General features: G+C 33.1%; 1 long non-coding RNA gene across 1 annotated transcript; it reads left to right on the top strand.

The window, feature by feature from the left end:
• The first annotated feature begins 201 nt into the window (after nucleotides 1-201).
• Nucleotides 202-18339, top strand: LOC136270779 (uncharacterized). Its single transcript, XR_010708640.1, has 3 exons — nucleotides 202-298; nucleotides 10482-10617; nucleotides 16848-18339. It is a non-coding gene; the product is annotated as an uncharacterized lncRNA (long non-coding RNA).
• The last annotated feature ends 1689 nt before the right edge of the window (nucleotides 18340-20028 follow it).

Below are 20028 nucleotides of genomic sequence, written 5' to 3'. Positions count from 1 at the left end.
ATTTTCTTCCTCGGAACGAATCGATTTTAAAAAATATATAGCCATGTATCCAAATTCTTTTTAAATAATGTATTTTCTGTTTGTGTAAATAATAAAACATTCATTTGATCCTTTTAAACTTGTCATCACTCCATGATAACGGCTTGGCAAAAACGTATTTAAAGAATGTCCCAGTATTCAAACTCTCAGTCGTCACGTGGGTCTAAATGTTATTGGTGACCTTATCTCTCCTGAGCAACGTAAAATTAAAAAAAAAACGACAACAGTTTTACAAAGGATTGGATTCATATACATGTATGTAAGTACCATTGCTGTGTTAATTTCATTTTAATGCATGTAGAAAACTAAAAATGATTGAGCAGCAATTCAGAATGCCCATTTAAGCCATATGAGAACGAAAAGAGTAAAGCTGACATTAACACAACATTTCAGCATTTTCGCTAAATGTGGTTATGAATTCACAAGAGTGCCTTTCTTTTTGGAAAATATGTAAACCGATGTGTTTTCTCTTGGAGACGACGTACACAAGTATGTTTTCTCTTAGGAAAACGTATTCTAGACGAATAATACGTTTTCTAAATGTAAGGATTTCTCCAGGATAAAATTTTATCAAAATAACTCTGTGTACGCCATGGAGCGTCATTTCATAAAAAAACGTTGTTTTTGCAATTGTAATTGTTTGTTTGTCATTGTGTTCTGTTTATTTTGCAAACACGTTATTGATTTTCTTTAAACTGGTCTGTTTTGTACTTCATAACTCAGATTATATATTGCCATTGGTTTTCGTCCGTTGTCGTACATTTGTAATAACAAATTAACATCTTCAACTCCTGAACAGTTTCTTGGCTAATTCTTGTAAAATATAGAACGATGCATCTTGTGGGTTAGGAAAGCGTACATTTCATGGCTTAATTCTTCATCCTTATCCGGGTTTTCCAAAGGAAAAATTCGGTTATTGAAATACTGAAAATGGCGGATGGATATGCAAGCCGCTGCCAAAAGTGCACTTGTACATGTAGCTTTATTATACGGATGACTCCTCATACAATCTTCAAGATAAAAAATTGTTGTTTTGCAGATCAATTGTACATAAATCAGAGATGTGAATATTTCTTGGATTTTGATTTTTAAAAATTAAGTGTAAATATATCACCTTTTGAACATAGTCACTTTTGGCAAAATATTGCATAGCGTACACCTATTGTAAGGCTAACTCTTCCTTAAAGTTTTTAAGATAGATATGATATTATTTTATTTGTTAGACAGAAAAAGCACACAAAGACAATATCCCCTCCCTTTACAGTACCGTAAAAGGAAAATAGCCACGAAAAGTTCCTCTGTGGATAAAATCTTTAATATCCATGTTCCTAATCTGAATTTTTAGACAGTTTCAAAATTTCCTCACTTTCTCTTATGGCACAATGGAACTCCATATCTCAGAAAATTGATCTCACAGAACTATGATTTATTTGATACTTCGATAAATTTGCATTTGCTCAACGATTTCCGATCTTCAGCAATGGATTATAACTCTGAATTATCCGAAATTGTTTCTATTCATACCATAAATCTGCGGAAACCTACTTCTCAGAGGTTCGAGCCAATGACGCATATATACAACCTTTTTTCCTTGATTTTATATTTTTCCATTGGAAAAGTGATGAAAAAAAATACTTTGATGCTGAAGATCGGAGAACCTTAACTCCATTTCATTAACTCCGTTGAAATGGAGAAGTTAATATTACAAGCAATTTCAAAAATTGCCAAAAACACTGCACTCCTATCAATGATTTGGAATTTCATCAACTTTAATGTCCTATAGGGTCAATTTATTTGAATCCTAAGCCCAAACAGCTTTTATTGAAAATCCTTTTTAAAGTAAAATTTATTACTTTATTTTTAATGATACAATTAATTTCCTTAAAATGATAAGTTAATATAGAAACGTTTTAACATAACCTACAAACTATTCTCATTTTTCGTGTAATCAATTTTCAATGTTACATTTCAACAATGGCTCAGATATGGTCTTCATGGGACGAATTAATTCATCCACACTTGTAATGATGTTCTGATTAGCTTCTAAGAATTTATCATTTATTTTGTCTTCGGAAATATGCATAATATTGACAAACATTCAAATTCCAGATTTGTAAACTTTGCATATCTCTGAATTCTCTTTTTAAGAGTGGCCTTGTATTGAATAAATAACTTACTTGGGTTTTTTTTTCATTGAGTGAATGAAAGACATATTCACTGTTGAGGTTTTGTAAATCTTCAATACGTGCGTTAATCTTACATTTGATGCAACACTCCTGCAATATTGTGATGTTTTGAGTAGTTTCAAGGTTGTCAAGGGCTCAAAGATGCAAATATTTGCAATAGAAACATTGTTGAACATGTTTCAAAGTACAGATGTATGAAGAAACTCGTCATTAGTTCATTAGTAGTTAACCAAACTTGAGTGAGGATGGTTTTTTGCCGTTATTGAAGGTCATTTACAGTTATAAATTTATTTATATATATTTATCATGCCAAATATGTTTCACGTTTTGAACGTATGGAGGTTATAAGTGTGTTTCCTTCTGGAGATTACGAAAAGTGGTCAAATGTTTTGAATGACCATGCTTTAAGTTGCATTTCTGGATATAAAATGCTTGATTTTGTATCTAAACAATATCTTGTATACGACACATTGTTTTATTCTTTGTTACCTTATATTATTGATAAAAATTGTTCAGTTCATTGATTTGATTTGAGATATTAATGACTCCTTATTGTTATCAAGTAATTTTTCTCTGGGCAAATAGTAAATGGTGTCCTTGACATGTTTATAATTTGTAGTTTAAATCAAGGTGAATTGTTATCTTACAAGCCTTTTAGTGGGCTTTATCAGTCCTGTTTTAGTTCAGTGAATGGTCTAGTAATGATTTCTTTTACATGCCAAGGGTTTCAGAAGTTTTTCACAAAACCTAATTTAGAAAATGATTCATTCTATCTATGAAACAGAAGTTGAGCTGCTTTATAGGGTTATAAATCATAGACACTTTTATTACCTAATAAAAGGGATGTTGTTGTTTTATAACATGTTAAATATTTTCGTCTATTTTGTATGTGTTTTCAAGTTTGAAAGTGATCTATTGGACCGCCAGTGAATAGACTGCGAACTATTGGACCAGCAACGTATTTTAGAAAAAGTTTAATTTCTACAAGATTAAAAGAAAACATTAATTTGTTTATATTACTATTGTTTTTAAAATTTATCATTTCGGTCATCTTGGTATTAATTAACAATGACCTAAATGCATACTGGTATAAAAACCTTCTGTAATTTATAATTGTGAACACAAAATACAAAAAAACGGAATTAGGCAATAAAACAATTATTCAAGAACAGTCAGTAGCCCCGAATGTTTTCCCTTGGTGCAGGGAACAGCTCAGTATGATTCTCAGTAATATTCGGGTCCATTGACTGCTCAAGCATTAAATATTTGTATACTAATTTATATATGTGAGTTTTAAGTGATGTTCTCTATTTTTAAAATGCCAATTAAGGGATTTTTTATGATATCTATCTCACTGCTGTATTTTTTTTACATATTATATTTATATATCTCTATAACCATCAGTAAGATGATTGTCTTGATATATTTATTATATATTTATAATGTAACCAATGGAACCGCTGTTATATTGTTACTTTCTGTTACTGTGCTCTTTGTCGTAATCGGGAAAAAATCGGAAAAGTCCGAGGACAATTAGGTGATTAATTGCTGAAATAATGTAGTCCTCTCCGATTTTTTATATCTGATATTTACTGGAGAGGGCTACAATTCCACAGAATCTCCGTAATGGTGCAAAATTAATTTTTTAATGCGGCTGACTTCGGTCTGAAAAGATCGTTTTTATATTTGACTTCCTTTAGATAAAATGATTTTTTAAATTTAGTTTGAAAAAATTAACCGTATATAAATCAAAACCAGATAAAACACATCAGCATGTTTACCAGACGTCTTTTTCAGCAGCCATGACAGTTCTCGCGTGATTTTATTGGATGTACGCTTGGAGTTTTGATGGGCTTGATAACGTGAATGTCAGTGTAAATAATCGATCTTACCTCGTTATATCACTAAAACATCATTTATGGAAATGGTATATAATGGAAAATTATATTTACCGCGTAAATTATGTTTAAAATAGGGGAATTCCTATATTCAGTTCAAGATCCGCTCCTGAGTTCTCATTGGCTGTCCCAAAATAAAACCGGTCAAGGTCAGTAAACATGGCGGACAAATTCAAATTTCGTTGTTGACATACACGAAAAATAACCGATATATGTACTATACTTGATATTTTTGGATTAATTGATGCCATAGACATCTACAACGTTTGAGTTCAGGTAAGAAATACAAATGTTATTGTCATTTATAAACGATTTGAGACGAAATCGTTGCGGGAGTGAATCACTCCCGCACTTGCACCATTACGGAGATCCTATGGATTTGTAGCCCTCCCCCCCCCAAAAAAAAAAAAAAATCGGGAGAGGGCTACATTATTGCAGCTAGGTGATTAATTGTGGTATGTAACAATTACTATGAAAAAGTCACTCAGTATGCGACCCAGTGGAAAATTGTATTTGCTGACAAGGTCGTTGTATCGACCATAGAACTTACGAAAACATGACTTCAAACGAGACTATTGTTAATCCTGTTTTAACAACTTGTTTGTCAGTAGCTTGCCTCGCCTTAGAAACTTTTAATACGAAGAGCATGCCCTTGTGTATCGAATTAACTGTGAGACAAAAACAACAAGTGCAGGCGATGAAGGTATACTGCTACGTAAGTAAGGAAAGTTGCATATAGAAAAATTGAAGTCATCGAGTTTATTATAAAGTTTTGTTGATAGGTTACCATCAATGCCCATTTCTAGAAAAATATCCAAATATGAAACAGATGACGCAGACTCTGTGGTATCATTTATTTCAAGTTCACTGGGATATATCGAGTCGACGAAAGTATGGAAATAACACTTGTTAATTGATAATGCGTCGTCGATATACTTGATTGTTGAGTTGAATGCCAAAGTTATCTATTTATTTTTTTTCACGTACAAGTTTTTTAATAAAATCTGCTTCATAAGAATACAAAAATAGGTCTGCTAACAATGGGGCACAATTGGTACCATGGGCTTACCAACATGGGACTGTTGGATGACTTGATTTCTAAAAACTACATAGATATTGTCTATTAGAAACTCAAACCTCTTTTTAATGTTAACTTCAGAGTACTTGTGTGTGCAATCAGAATGGTTTTTAACAAATAATTTTTTAGATTTCTAATGACAAGGTAATCATTTCTACGACATTCATTTTTATTGAAGAAACAACTGTGGATGATATAAAAAAAACCTAGACTTTAATTTGTCATGGGAAATAGTTGTATAAAGCGTTGAAAAATCATACGTTTTGATGTTATTGATTCAGGTAAGATTTTGTGACCTTAAAGTTTCTAATAATTCTTTAAAGTTTTTTAGTATCCGCATCTGATTCACACCGCTTCTAGAGTATATTGTTGTACAATACTCTTGAAGTTTCTCCTTCACTTCTGTAAGAATTTTAGTAGCGAGCGCAGCTCGCCGGCGCGCAGCGCCGGCACGAATCGAGCTCTACCGGCAAGGCGTGTGTGAATAGAAAATTCGGACTATTTGCACATTCATTCAACGGATTTTTTTGGCGTCAGTAAATCGGACCAGTAATGTCTTGTTTTAATCGTCCCAGTAGTTCCCTGTAATTATGGTTTCCCATTTCACACTCTCACGAGAACAAGATAAAAGGCTACGTACATGCATTGAAACAACGCCAATTTCCGGAGTTATCGTCCTTTCGAGTGACGTCACAATGGATTTCTTACACATTGATCCGACAGAATTTTTCGGAGTCAGTAAATTTCGACCCACAATGCAATTCCTCAATGTCGGCCGATCTCACTAGACTGGATACCATCTCGCGAGAGTCAAAGTAAAACTTTTGAGAAACAGATAAATTGTGTAATTTCCAGAACATCATGCTTTTTAAGTAAACCAAACAGTATTTTTTTCAGTTTTTTCTAGTGTGTTTTCAAAGAGACAGACTACACTTGACTGACGTGAACTTTGACGTCACAATAAGGGGAAACTACTCTAAGTAGTTATTGTAAATCTGCTGAAATATAAATACCAAAATCTTCTCAAAATCTTGCAGAGCTAACGAATCGGGACATTTCTTCAGAGATAGGAAACAGCTGTAACTTGCTCTCATTTGGATGAATGCTCAAAATTATTTTATTCATTATATTTACGGTAATTTCCAGGAACGTTTTTTCAAAGAGACAGACTACACTTGACTGACGTGAACTTTGACGTCACAATAAGGGGAAACTACTCTAAGTAGTTATTGTAAATCTGCTGAAATATAAATACCAAAATCTTCTCAAAATCTTGCAGAGCTAACGAATCGGGACATTTCTTCAGAGATAGGAAACAGCTGTTCATTTGGATGAATGCTCAAAATTATTTTATTCATTATATTTACGGTAATTTCCAGGAACGTTTTTTAAATGGGGCGTAGCAACATCATACAAAAAATCTTCATAAGCAAAAAGAAAAATAAAATTCTCAAAATCAGGAAAATTCTAATCGGGGTGGGGAATGGGGAGTGCGTGGTATGCCTTAAGCTCTTTAGCTGCTCAAAAGTGTCTTTATATTCACTACTATTTACGATAATACATGCTCCCGGGGGATCCATTTGTGATCAACAATTTTTTTTTATACGTAAATTTGATTTTTTTTAAACGGGGGAGGGGGAATCTGTGATGAGTCAATTTTTATTTGTAAGTTTAATAAAAATGTCTGGTGCAAGAAAAGAGGAAATAAACTGCAATGTACATTATGTTAAAATCTTTATTATTCAACAACATTTTATTTGAGATAAATTCTATATTGGCGTGCGACCAGTATATAAACAATCTGATTAAAATCAGATTTTTGATCCGTTCCGACAAATTCTGATGTCGCTACACTTTGGTTAGCGACTATCAGAATTTCGGAGCGTTACAAAGATCTGATTTTAATCAGATTGGTATATAATAAATAAAAAATCTTATGAATTATGAATAATGAAAATGTACGGGAAAAATAGGTATATTTCTTTTATTTTGCATTCAAATTCATTTACTTTACGTCACTACTTTTATTTTTATTGATTTATCATCATTCATTTTGATCACCTGCTGCGCTCGCCCCAACGGTCGCACCGTAAAACATATTAAGGAGTAAAGAGAGAGGTTTGGTAGAGCATTTACTGGAATCTGCTATATATCTCTGGTTTTAAGGACTTTTGTGAAGCTTTGAAATCCAGTACAAATAAGGTAAATCAAATTCATATTGTTTATTGGGGATATAAAAGATTTCCAAAACCGATTTATGATTTTGAAGTATTTCCTGTTTGGAAAGGCTGCTATTGGTATAAGTAGGATTACCATGTGTAGAATTGAAACCTAGTTCTTTGAAAATGCAATTACAAACAAACACAATCTTGTTACTTGCCTTATCAACAAGGAGCAGTACTTACTGATCGTGCAAGTTATCTAGTTATTTTCTCACTTCTGCTTTATTGAAAACAGAAGGATATATGGTTTCATTTGGCCTCTCAGTCGTTTGATATGAGATTTTAATAAACATCTGATGCTTTTAAACCACTCTGACAAGTTATCAATGTCTTCTTTTTCAGATTTTGTCGATACCTTTGCATAATCTTCAAAAAAATTCATCATATATATATATATATATATATATATATATATATATATATATATATATATATATATATATATATATATATATATATATAAAGCACTGAATAGAATCAACAGCACTAGGCATCTTTAAAGTGTCGGATCTAATATATAGATACTAAGCCAGTAAACTGAATATATAAAGCACTAAAAATGGCTAAAAATGTCGTTAGCCATTTTTAGTGCTTTATATATATATATATATATATATATATATATATATATATATATATATATATATATATATATATATATATATATATATATATAGTTTTATTGTAGTTTCCGCTTTTTTTTTTTTTTACAAACATTTTACTACATCTTGTAATTCATGCAATGCAAGTCCGTGCAACCTGAATGCCTCGATCGGAAATCAACCGACCGTAACTTTCTTGACCGGTATATATATGTACAGTTGAGGAGAGATCGAAAAATAATATGGTTACCAAATGCTTTTATGAGTTTATGTCAGCTTTAAATATGATAACACTGAAATATGTGACGTAATTAGTAACAGCGTAGCTGCAGACCTGTAGCTCTCATTCTAAAAACAAATCGGATGCTTGAATATTGCTGATTATTTCTTATGCATACGCTGGTTGGCTGAATACTCATTGATACTAACTGGTTCGTATCTTAACTTTAAGCGCTGCATTAAAAGGTTATATCGGCATTCCAATGATTTGAAAATGATTAAAATGCCCGATGAAAGGTTTTAGTCCCCCCGCTCCCTCTTCGAAAAACAAAATTGTTGCCCAGAACCCCCTGTAAAAATGTTCAGGATATTACTGATTTTTTAACGATTTACTAGCGCTTGCTGCGTTCGATAAAAAACGCTCGTAAAATATAATGACTTTTGACGTTCATACTGAGTGAACCCACTGTGTAAATAAAGTCGTCGTCCATAAGATTCTGTCTATGTTTAAACAATGATTAACTAGAGCAAAACTCGTTGCAAAGCAACTAGTGGTTCGTCCGTTAATGTTGAGTTTAAATCTAGAAGTTTCTGTAAGAAGCAGAGTTCTTAAACCAATAAAAAGAGTAAATAAGCAAAAAAATTTAAAAATTCGAATAATTCTTGGTACGACTTCACAAAATTTGAATAATTTTAAGTACGAATGAACAAAACTCTTTACAATTTGAAGAACGACTTTAAAAAAAATCCGAATGTGGTTCAGCTTAACAATTTTCGAATTATTTTTGGTACGAGTTAATCTCACTTTAAAATTTTCGCTATTTTTTAAAACAAAGAACGCAGAATGAAAATTTTCTGGAAAATCAATTTTGAGCCCTTATATCTCCAGAATGCGATTTCCTATTTTTAAACAAAACACATGTACGCTTTTCATTTGATAAAAAATCTAAATTTTTGAATAAGATTTACTTCCCGCTTCGACCAGAAGTGACAGATTTTCATTTAAAGCCCTAGTACTGAGGTTCAATGACAATTGTATAAGCACAACAAATTGCAAACCTTTATATCGAAGCATATTTGAGAAACACCGCGGACAAAATGACTTTTGAATTTTTTAATTAACGTAAAACGGAAGTGAAGTTGAGGTGGATCCTTTGATATTTTTAAGACATAATGAAGTCACTTAATATCTGTCTTCACCGTGCGCTCACAGATGCGCTCTCCGCTCTGCTCCGTTCACAAAGCGCTCACTGCGCGTTTACAAAGCATTTACCCTACGCTCACCATTTGTTCAGCGTTCACTTATCGTTTAGTCAGATGGTATTATATTTAAGCTGATAACAATACATCCATTGTTGCATGTAAATTTCTCCCGATTACCGACGAATTATATTGTAAGGATACCTTCCGAGGCACTCCAAATTCATCGACCATCTTGCGTTCATATAGCGTTCAGATATCGTTCAGGGTTAGGGTGCGTTCACCGTTCACCTTGCTCTCGTGTTTGCGCTCTGCGTTCGCTTACTGTTCATAAGCGCTCACCAAATTCCGTTTAGCATGCGCTCACCGTTCCCTCACCATTCATGTGGGAAAGTAAAACGTTTCAAGGGCTGTCATAGGAATATAAAAACACAACATATCGATAGCCTATCAATTAGTGTGTTCATTTACATGTACTAGTATATGACTTGAGAGCAATTTTATTTTTACATACAAATCATCATGAAACAAACTCTTATACATATCAGTAGCATTTGTCTCTTTTAGTAAGTGCTATACATCTAATATTGTATCAAGGACAGGTTATTAATTTTGTATTACGTCACAAATATGACGCAGCTGCAACGGAAGACTTGGTCATCGCCTTGCAGTGAGCTCGTTTCTAGTTCGTTATCACCACATTTTATCATAGATATTCTGAGAGCATCCATTTCAAACCTAATTTGGGAAACCTTTTATAAACTAATTACAAACCCTTTTAAAGGACTGAATGATCTAATATCTATACTATGAGGCAATGACTTTTTTTTATCGGCTAAACATTTGTTGGTTATTAAAATATGTATTTTAATCTTTTAGCATAAATCGTTGCTCAGAATAGAGATTTCGATTGATCATTTGAATACGTATTCATTGAACATATTTGAACATGTATATGTCTGGTATAATTAATATGTTTTTAGCTAGGGAGTAAAAAAGTCCAATTAACTGCAACATAAAAAATCCTACATTTTCAGGTTTATTAAAATGGCTTACAATCCAGGAAAAAGGACTCGTGGTAAGGATGGAGATACGCTCAGTAAGGATGTGACAGCAATACCTGGAATCGGAAAAATAAATGGGGACAAACTCAGAGCTGAAGGCTGTTATACGGTATATATATATATATATATATATATATATATATATATATATATATATATATATATATATATATATATATATATATATATATATATATATATATATATATATATATCCACCAATGATATATAGAGGATATCTATATTGTGTGATTTTATATTTGCTGTATTCAACGAGTTGAAATGGTATATTTTATTATATATTGATGGAATATAACCAGTTCAACGAGTTGGATAAAGCAAATATAAAATCATTACCCCTTCAGGCTTTATTGGATTTGATCACGCCCCGACCGAAATTATCACCTCATAATACTAAAAGAATGATTCCTTATTCCTTATGTAACCTGCTACTATAATACACACTTTCCATCTGTAATCTCTGCATTTGTATTTCCGTTTTTTGAAATATCACGGCTGACACGTTACAAATTGACAAATGTAAAGTCTACAAATTTGTTGAATTTTGACATGACCATATATGGAAACAGTGACGTCACTGATAGAAAAAGGCTAGCTGCAGGTAAAGGCATGCCGTAATCGCCTGAATAGGTACGGAATAAATTAAAAAAATATTAGGCAGGCCTTTAATCATATAATATCTGGATGACAACATTTAATAGAAAGTTTTATTTTTCGGAAAACTGAATTATGAGATTGGTTGTACATTTTATCAAATTTATGTATAAAAGATGCGAGTGATGAATTCGATCGATCGGTTTCAGATACAGTGTATCTTCTTAGAACTGAAAAAAATTACATTTAATGACTTTGTTTGAATACACGTGTATAAAGATATAAACGCATTTTTATTCATAGGCGTCGGAACCGGGGAGGTTTTTTTTTTTGCCAAGTAAGACCTAACCATTAGGAACATAGCATCAGGGAGGGTTCAGCCCCCACCTACTATTTCCTCCCAACAAACAAAATTGTTCCTTAAAAGACCTTAAAAAGAATGAAATATTAATAGTGATATTGAAAATTTGAAGCATAGAAGGTATACTAGCACGCCCCACCACTTATCCCCACGGATTAGGAATCTCATGATTTAGGGGAAAAATTGCGCAGGTAAGCTTGGAGTTATAGGTATACCCCCTCTCCCCCGAATTAGGATTTTCATGATTTTGGGAATTCTTGTCAAGATTTCTGATGATTAGTTTAGCCCTCCCCCCACTTTCAATTTGCTTCCGACGCGACTGTTATTAGAGTACATGTACATGCAACAAATTGTTAAAGTATAGGCCTCCGTTGAATTAAGAAAATATCCCCAAAAGCATCCTTATCGCTACCACAAAGTTTGGACACCCCCCCCCCAACAAACACACACACACCCACCCACCCACGAAAAACAAACTATTTAAAGACATTGGTTTTGAGATTGTGTTTAATATGAGACATAAGAAGCGTTGCCCTCTTTAAAAAAAACAAATGAAAATTCCAAAGATAAGGTTAACTGTCGTGAAATAAAAATGTGCATACATTATTTTAAGAAATGTTTCTTTGCTTTGTCAGCACTATATAAAAAATCATGCAGGTAAAAATTGACATTTTTTTATTTCAAGCAATGATTACGGGATAAGAGTATGACGTCCTGAATGTCGGTTCAATACAGACTCACTTTGTGAAGTTGGTTGAGAAAAATTTCCTGGAGAGCTATTATAATACAGCTTTACAGCCACTTGTGAACTAGCTGCAGGTCTGTAGCTCCCGGTCTGAAAAAATTCGGATGGACGACCTGGGAGCTACAGTGCTTCCCATAGTAAAAACTTCAATTTACTGCTCACAAAATATGCGCTAGTTTATCATTATTATTGAAGATTGTGTTATTATTCATTTTTCACTTACACAACAAAAAAAGTATAAAGTATAAAGTAACTTCACTTCACTTATTCCTGTTCGCTCCTTGGGGAGCATAGGGCCGCAACCACTCCTCGCCAGCGGACTCTGTTTTGGGCGACTTTCTTTAACTGGGCCCAGGTGAAGCCTGCCTCTTTTGCCTCTGACTCTACTGATCTTCTCCAGGTTTGCCTAGGTCTCCCAACGTTCCTCTTTCCCTCTGGGTTCCAATCCAGTGCCTGCCTTGTGATGTTTTCTGAGGGTTTTACGTAGAGTGTGGCCTATCCATCCCCATTTCCTCCTCTTTATTTCAATGTGGATGGGATCTTGTTTGGTCTTTTCCCATAGGCTTGTGTTTGATATGGTGTCTGGCCATCTGATGTTAAGAATATGGCGGAGACATTTGTTGACAAAAGACTGGAGTTTGTTATTTATCGTTTTTGTTACCTTCCAGGTTTCCGAGCCATACAACAGGACTGATTTTACGTTTGTATGAAAGTTTCTTGTTTTGGTGTTGATGGAGAGTGCTTTTGAATTCCAAATTTGACGTAGGGTGTTGAATGCATGTCTTGCCTTGTTGGTACGACTTTTAACGTCGTTGTCAGCGCCCCCATCCTTGCTGACAATGTTCCCAAGATAGGTGAATTTGTCGGTCTCTCTGATGTTCTCTCCATTTAACTGGATTGGTATATTCTGTTTGTTGTTTATTCTCATCGCCTCTGTCTTTTTAATGTTTATTTTTAGGCCAGTCTTTTCTGCTTGTGCTGCGAGGCGTGACAATTTCTCCTGCGCATGTTGCTGTTTGTGGGATAGCAGGTCAATGTGATCTGCAAAATCCAGGTCCTCGAGGTGTTTGGTGAAGGTCCATTGGATTCCCGTCTTGTTGCCTTGCCTTGTTTCCTTCATGATCCAATCAATAACAATTAAAAATATTGTTGGTGAAAGAATGCAGCCCTGCCTTACTCCTGTTTCTACTTTAAATGAATGTGTTAGTTTGTTTTCCATTGTGGATTATGTGACATGTGGCGTCGTCGTACAGGTTTCTTATGATGCTAATGAACTTCGGTGGTATTCCATAATGTTCCATTAGCGTCCAGATGGTTGACCTATCCACACTGTCAAAAGCTTTTTCAAAGTCCACAAATTTTGAGTATAGTGGAGACTGCCACTCAATAGACTGCTCTATGATGATTCGAAGGGTGGCAATTTGGTCTGTGCATGATCTGTTCTGGCGAAACCCTGCTTACTCTGGTCTTAGTTCCTTGTCCAATGCTTCTTTCATTCTTTCCAAGATTACTTTTGTTAGAACTTTGTTGGCAATGGATAAAAGCATGATACCTCGCCAATTTCCACATTGCGACAGGTCACCTTTCTTTGGTAGTTTTACTAGGTATCCTGTTTTCCAAGCATCTGGAACTTTTTCTTCTTCCCATATCTTATGTAGTAGAGGTTGTAACATCGAAAGTAACATGCATTATTCCGCGAAAAATTTCCAAATCTTTGCAGGTCGTTTATTCTAACTAATTCAGAAAAATAACAAGAGTAAAGCTGTCAATGTGACAGCAAACCAGGTTTTCTTTTGTGTGAACAGTATCCATAATCAATTTGTCAACCCTGAATTGATAAAAACTACCTATCCAAAGAAATGGGGTACTCTATATGCAATGTTTTTGCCCCAAAAATGACTAAGTTCAACAGCTGATATTTTTTCATACATTATCGAAATCATAATCCTAGCAACTTGCATACCTCTGATATATGTATAATTGATCTGCAAAAGAACAACTTCCTATCTTGAAAACTGATCGAGGAGTTATCGATACAATTAAGGTACCTTTTTGACAGCCAAGAGAAAAGAGTACGCATTAACTTATATTCCAGTTTAAATTACGTCAATTTTTTTCTTTTAGAGAAATAGAATATTAGGCATTTCCATTTATAATACCATGAGAATTATATTACGGAAATTAGCGCAATCGTCACATCGGCAACGATTTTTTTGAATATAAGAACCTCTTCCCGTGCCCAGTTTCAATCATAACTCATTTTTTTAAATAAAAATAATACCGGTATTTTCGATAGAAAAGGTGTCGTTTATTGCAAGCTTATTGCAACAGTTTAGCTGAATATTATTTTTATTTTTCGTCCATTCCGGCGATTACGGCATGCCAGGGTTAGGGTTAGGGTTATTACAAATTCCGTAATAAAAAGTACAAAAACGTAACATCGAATTTTAAGTAATCTTTACTGCAGACGAGTGTCTCTTGGTGTTGGTTGGTCAGTGGTTTCTTTATTTTAGCAATATAAGCTCTGACTTTCGTTTCCAAATTGGACGGAATTTCCTTCCTGAGAACATCACGTAGTGCGTTAGTGCATGGACCCAATATCATCTGTGCCACACGAGCCAGGTTTGTGTTTTCTCCAGTTAATTTAAACTTTGAATTTGACATCTTTCGTTCTTAAATAGTACAATCCAAGTCCAAGGGATTCTAAAAATGTAATTAAAAAATATTGTTTCTTTCGAAAACTTTTCGAGATAATTCTCTATTCTTTTTATATTAAACTGTTTGAATAATGATTTACATCCCTATAATGTATACCAGTCATATGATTTTTTTAACAAATATTGTGTCAGTAAAACAATTGGTTGGTCAGTGGTTAAAGTGACTTTTTCTGATAAACATTTGTTTTGTATATCATCGACATCATTGTCGTCGTCATAAGCTTTTCACATTTTCTTCTTCAGAAACACTTAGCCCATAACATACTTAAGATTTCAGGTTTGTTGCAATGAAAAGTCAGATTACTTTAAAGGGAAAGATAATTTGAAGAGGGTGGATAGGATACAAAAATCTTCTGAAACCAAATATTATGCGATATCTAAACTTCACCTTCCTGATATAAGTTAATTCAAGTTTGTTTAAATCTTTATCACCAGGGAGTCAGAAAAAGGGTTCACAAGTTATGATAAAAATCAGTAGAAATCAACAATTAAATTATATTTATGAAGAAGTTAAAAATGTAAAATTGTTAACGCACGACACACGACGACGGACGAAGACGAATTGCATAAGGCCATCTGGGCGACACAGGTGATCTAATAAAACCGACATATTTTCTAAATACTTAAGTCGAATTTGAATCTAAATGTGAAATTGCCAGAGCCAAACGCCATGATCAGTCTCAATCTGTTTCTTGCAGGTAACTGCAAGGCATCAAGTCATTAAAATAGCTCGGAGTGATTTTTATATTCTAAAATTACTTGGACTGTGACCTCAATGAGATAATTACAGTATATAGGAATACAGTTTAGAATTTGTACATGATCCGCCTTTAAGAGAGATTCAAAAATCAATGTGGGAATATGTGGGCAAATTGTTTATATAATCTTAATTAGAAATTCGTGGTTTTAACATTTGCAATACTATAAGTATCCAAGCATCTCGATCTTTAAGAGTTGGCCTAACAACCACCGAAACAGCAAATATGTATATATGAGTTTTCGACGATGCGTAGGTTAAGGGTATGGCCCTTGCCATATAAGGTCAGGTCAAAATTCGACAAACTTGTAGACTTTACATTTGTCAATTTGTATCATGTCAGATGTGCTATTGCCGAGCCTGAAGTGACAAATGCAGAACCTACGGATTAAAAGTGTGCAAAGTTGAAGGTTTAATCAACTAATGTAAACAATAAAGTTGTAAAATGTGCATCATGCGAAGGAACTGAGTCAAATCTTACATGTGTTTATGCCCGAGTTTTATAAGTTACACGATCAGAATTACACATACCCATACTCAGGCTCACACATCAACACGATTGCATATTCGGATTTACAAGTTTACATGTCTAGATGTTTGAACAAGGTTACCTTCAAAAGTTTTCATCGCGTCGTCGGGATGAACTCCTTGATAATGAACGTGAGTTGCAGTTTTATAAACTACATAAAATTAAATTGAAGGTGGAAAGTTAGCTAAACTTATGAAAAATCTTGACAAACAAGAGAAAAGGTCTTTGGTTACTGTTATGTATAACTTTGCAAAAACTTGGTTGGGGATGGGGTGGGTGTAGGGGGCTAACCCCCCCTCCCCACTTAACCTCCCGTTTCCGACGCCTATGCTACGCAGTTATGTAGTTCATTTATATTTGTAATGTTAATCTTTGACAAAATCAATTTTATATCAAGTTTTTGTAGTAGATATAGTTATGTTAAAATTACTAGCAAATCTTCAAAAATAGGTCCTTGAAGCGTTGAAGCGAGGGGCTTAATTAAAATAGTTCGGACCGGAAGTATTTGATAAAGCATGGCCCGTTTGATATAGCAAAGGTTTATCACACGGGTAGTATACACCACACGTATGAGATAAACATTAATATCTTTTATTTTCTTATTCTATTTTATAGGTGGGTGACGTCTTGAACAAATATAAGGAATTAGGGAGCAAGGGTAAATTCCTGGAATGGTTAGATTCCAGTGGTATAACCAACAGCGAACACAAACGAGATTGCTATAGATTTATAAACGATTTAGCCAACTGATATGCAATGTTGAATTGAGGAATAATTGATACTGACAAACAATTAATCAACGTTAAATTCTCTTTTAATGCAAAATGATTTCTTGTTTACCTTTATCCTTAGAGAGGGGATTGCGTTTTACTTTCTGATTAGCTTTTATTATTATTTTTTCATCCTAGATCAGACATAATTTTAATACTGAAACTGTCATTTGCTTGTCTGTATACTTGTTTAGAGCATATATCATAGTTGTAACATGTAGTAGACTGTGAGTTTTTATTGTGATATTTATTTCTCAACGGAAAATATATTTTATAGTATTCCTTTGCACTCATTTTAATATAAAGAAAAAATTGACGCATTATGCACCTTAAGGGTGTTGTTTACGCAAGGTTGTAGCTCTCCTATTCGTATGGGTTTAAAGTTGGAAGTCATGAATAAAATTTGATATAATAATAAATAGTAGTTATAAAATAAGTTTTACAAAACATTCGATATTTTTATTTTAAAGAATTTTGCTTAAAATTTGACCTTGGCAAAACAGGAAATTGGGACTCAATTTTGCTAAATTTATTTTCTTCTAAATTATTTTTTGTAGTACTTAAATATTAAAAGGTTAAATTTTATATGATATTGAAAATAATTTGCATATTTTCTGTTGGACTTATCTTGTTTAATCGTTATAATAACTGTATAGCTCGCAATGTAAAAAATATTGAAAATTCTTTAAAATCGAAAAAGACACCATATGTCAAAATAATAATCATTGGCCTCATATAAATGTTTATGCCAGCAGAATAAGGTCACCATTAATGTTTCAATACATTAGATGTTTTGGTATTATCATAATTTAATTTTTGTTAAATTGAATAAAAATTCAGTAGGAATATAAAACTGATAGGGGATATTCGGACTGGAGTATTTTTAAATATTGTCACTGAAAACATCATGATTTGTTTCAATTAGGTGCCATTCATAAACTGTATATCATTTTTAAAGGAGTTTAATTAAATAAATATTTCAAATTAAAAAAAAATAAACTCTCAAGCATAATGTTAAATTTTAAGAGATTTTCCTAAAAATATTTTTCAAAAAATATTAAGTGTCTAATAACTCTAAAACTAGCTCGTTGACCTACTTATTGAGAGTGAAAAATAACACTACATTCAAAAGTCTATGTCATACAATAGAGGGTTTTTCATTTTATCAGCAGATTTTTTCATTATGAATAAACATCGTCCTTGAGAATTTTTTTAGAAATGTTACATTATCATTAATAGCAAGTAAACCTACCATAGAGAAAATATGCATTTCAAAATTAATTATATACATTGCATATAAATAAATTATTTGCATTTATAGATACGTGTTTATAATAAAAATGCATAAAAACAGAAAATGATATTTGATTTTTAATTATTAGTGTTCTCTATAGTAATTTTAAATTGATAAAATAGCCGCACTTTTTGCAGGTACAAGTATTTAAAACTATTCTACTGTTAAAGCAAAAATATGGTTTCTTTTGATTAGCTGTAAAAACAGGTACTGGAATAGCAGTTACATGTAGAACAGCGCTTCTTCTTATAGAAAGTAGTCCGTGAGGTTGTAGACTTCCCCCAGTCGGTCAAGGAAAGGCTTCAGGAACTGACCTGTGGAAGTTACTAGTTGTGCCTCACCTCAGTTATGCCAAAGAACATATTGAAGGTGACTGTCAATCATTCACATATACAAGTAGAAGAAGGCCTTTTGAGAATCCTGATGCAAATCCAGCATATACTAGTCTTATCCAAGACCTACTAACTCTGGATTATTGCATGCTTCGACTCGTGCGCAGGTTATTGGCATGTGCACACATTCATCATCCAAAGCTTTCTGCTTTGCAACACACATGCATAATGTAAATAAATCAAAGTACTAAACTGGAAATCCATTGCCACAGCAATAGATCGATTTGAAAGAGACAGTGACAGCTAAACCGACAAAAGTACAGTGAAAAAAAATCCACCCATTTTATTACAGTGTAAATCTTCCTATGAAAATTATATTTTGATATCAATCAAATGAATGATTATCAAATCATTTATCATCATATCACAATTTTAATCAAGGAAGAATGGGACTGACACCAAAGTAATTAAACAAATTTTAAAAAGGTTTTGTAATCATTTTATCTCATTTTTTGGGAGATGATTTTAATCAACTCTCCTATGCAGTTACTCAGGCAAACCGAAAGTGAAACAGTGTTTGGACCTAAGCACAAATCATCTCCGCTGACAAGACTTAGTTCTTAAAAATAATAGAAAAATCAAAGTAATGTATGCTGAAGTACATGTATTGTTTTTCAAGGAAACTTATCAATAAACACTTTGAAAATAGTCAGATTTTATATAATACGAACAACTATGATATTTATATAGTCTCATGTATTCATACGCTAGAGTTTAATATAGCCTCGTTCAACCAAACGCTCGGCTGTCTCCGTAAATTTCCGACAAGCAGAAAGGCTCTCTTGCTTGTAGGAAATTAACGGAGACAGCCGAGCGTCTGGTTGAACAAGACTAGAGCTCGATATCAAAAGTGCTTGGATCAATACAATTTTTTAGAATTGCTTCGATTATTTATACATAGTTTGAAATTTATCTTTAAATATTACACAACATGATTCATATGCATTGGGTTTCTCGAAATTCTTGTCGGAAAAGTCTAAAATTCATATAATTAAAAAGTGCGTAATTCAATTACAGACCAGAAACTAATTGCCATGCAAGATAAGTTGATTTTAAAACTAATGATAATCCATAAAATCAACTCCCGTCAGTACTTCAGTACTTTGATCTTATAAGCAATAAATAATACATTGACAGAAGAACGATTTATTTAAAACCTCCTAGGTATCTTACATGTGTGCGACCGAATTTACTCAGCACAGTTCAAATTTGTTGCTTTTTGTGTTGACCTTCAACGCAAAATGGTCAAAAAATATGTTTTGATATAATCAAAAGTTTTATTTTTGAACTGAAATAGAATGTTATGCTTTCACCGGAAAAGAATAAACTCATATGTCCGT

The sequence above is a fragment of the Magallana gigas genome, chromosome 8 (assembly GCF_963853765.1).
Source record: "Magallana gigas chromosome 8, xbMagGiga1.1, whole genome shotgun sequence".
NCBI lineage: Eukaryota > Metazoa > Mollusca > Bivalvia > Ostreida > Ostreidae > Magallana > Magallana gigas.
This window is presented reverse-complemented; position numbering and strand designations above follow the sequence as displayed.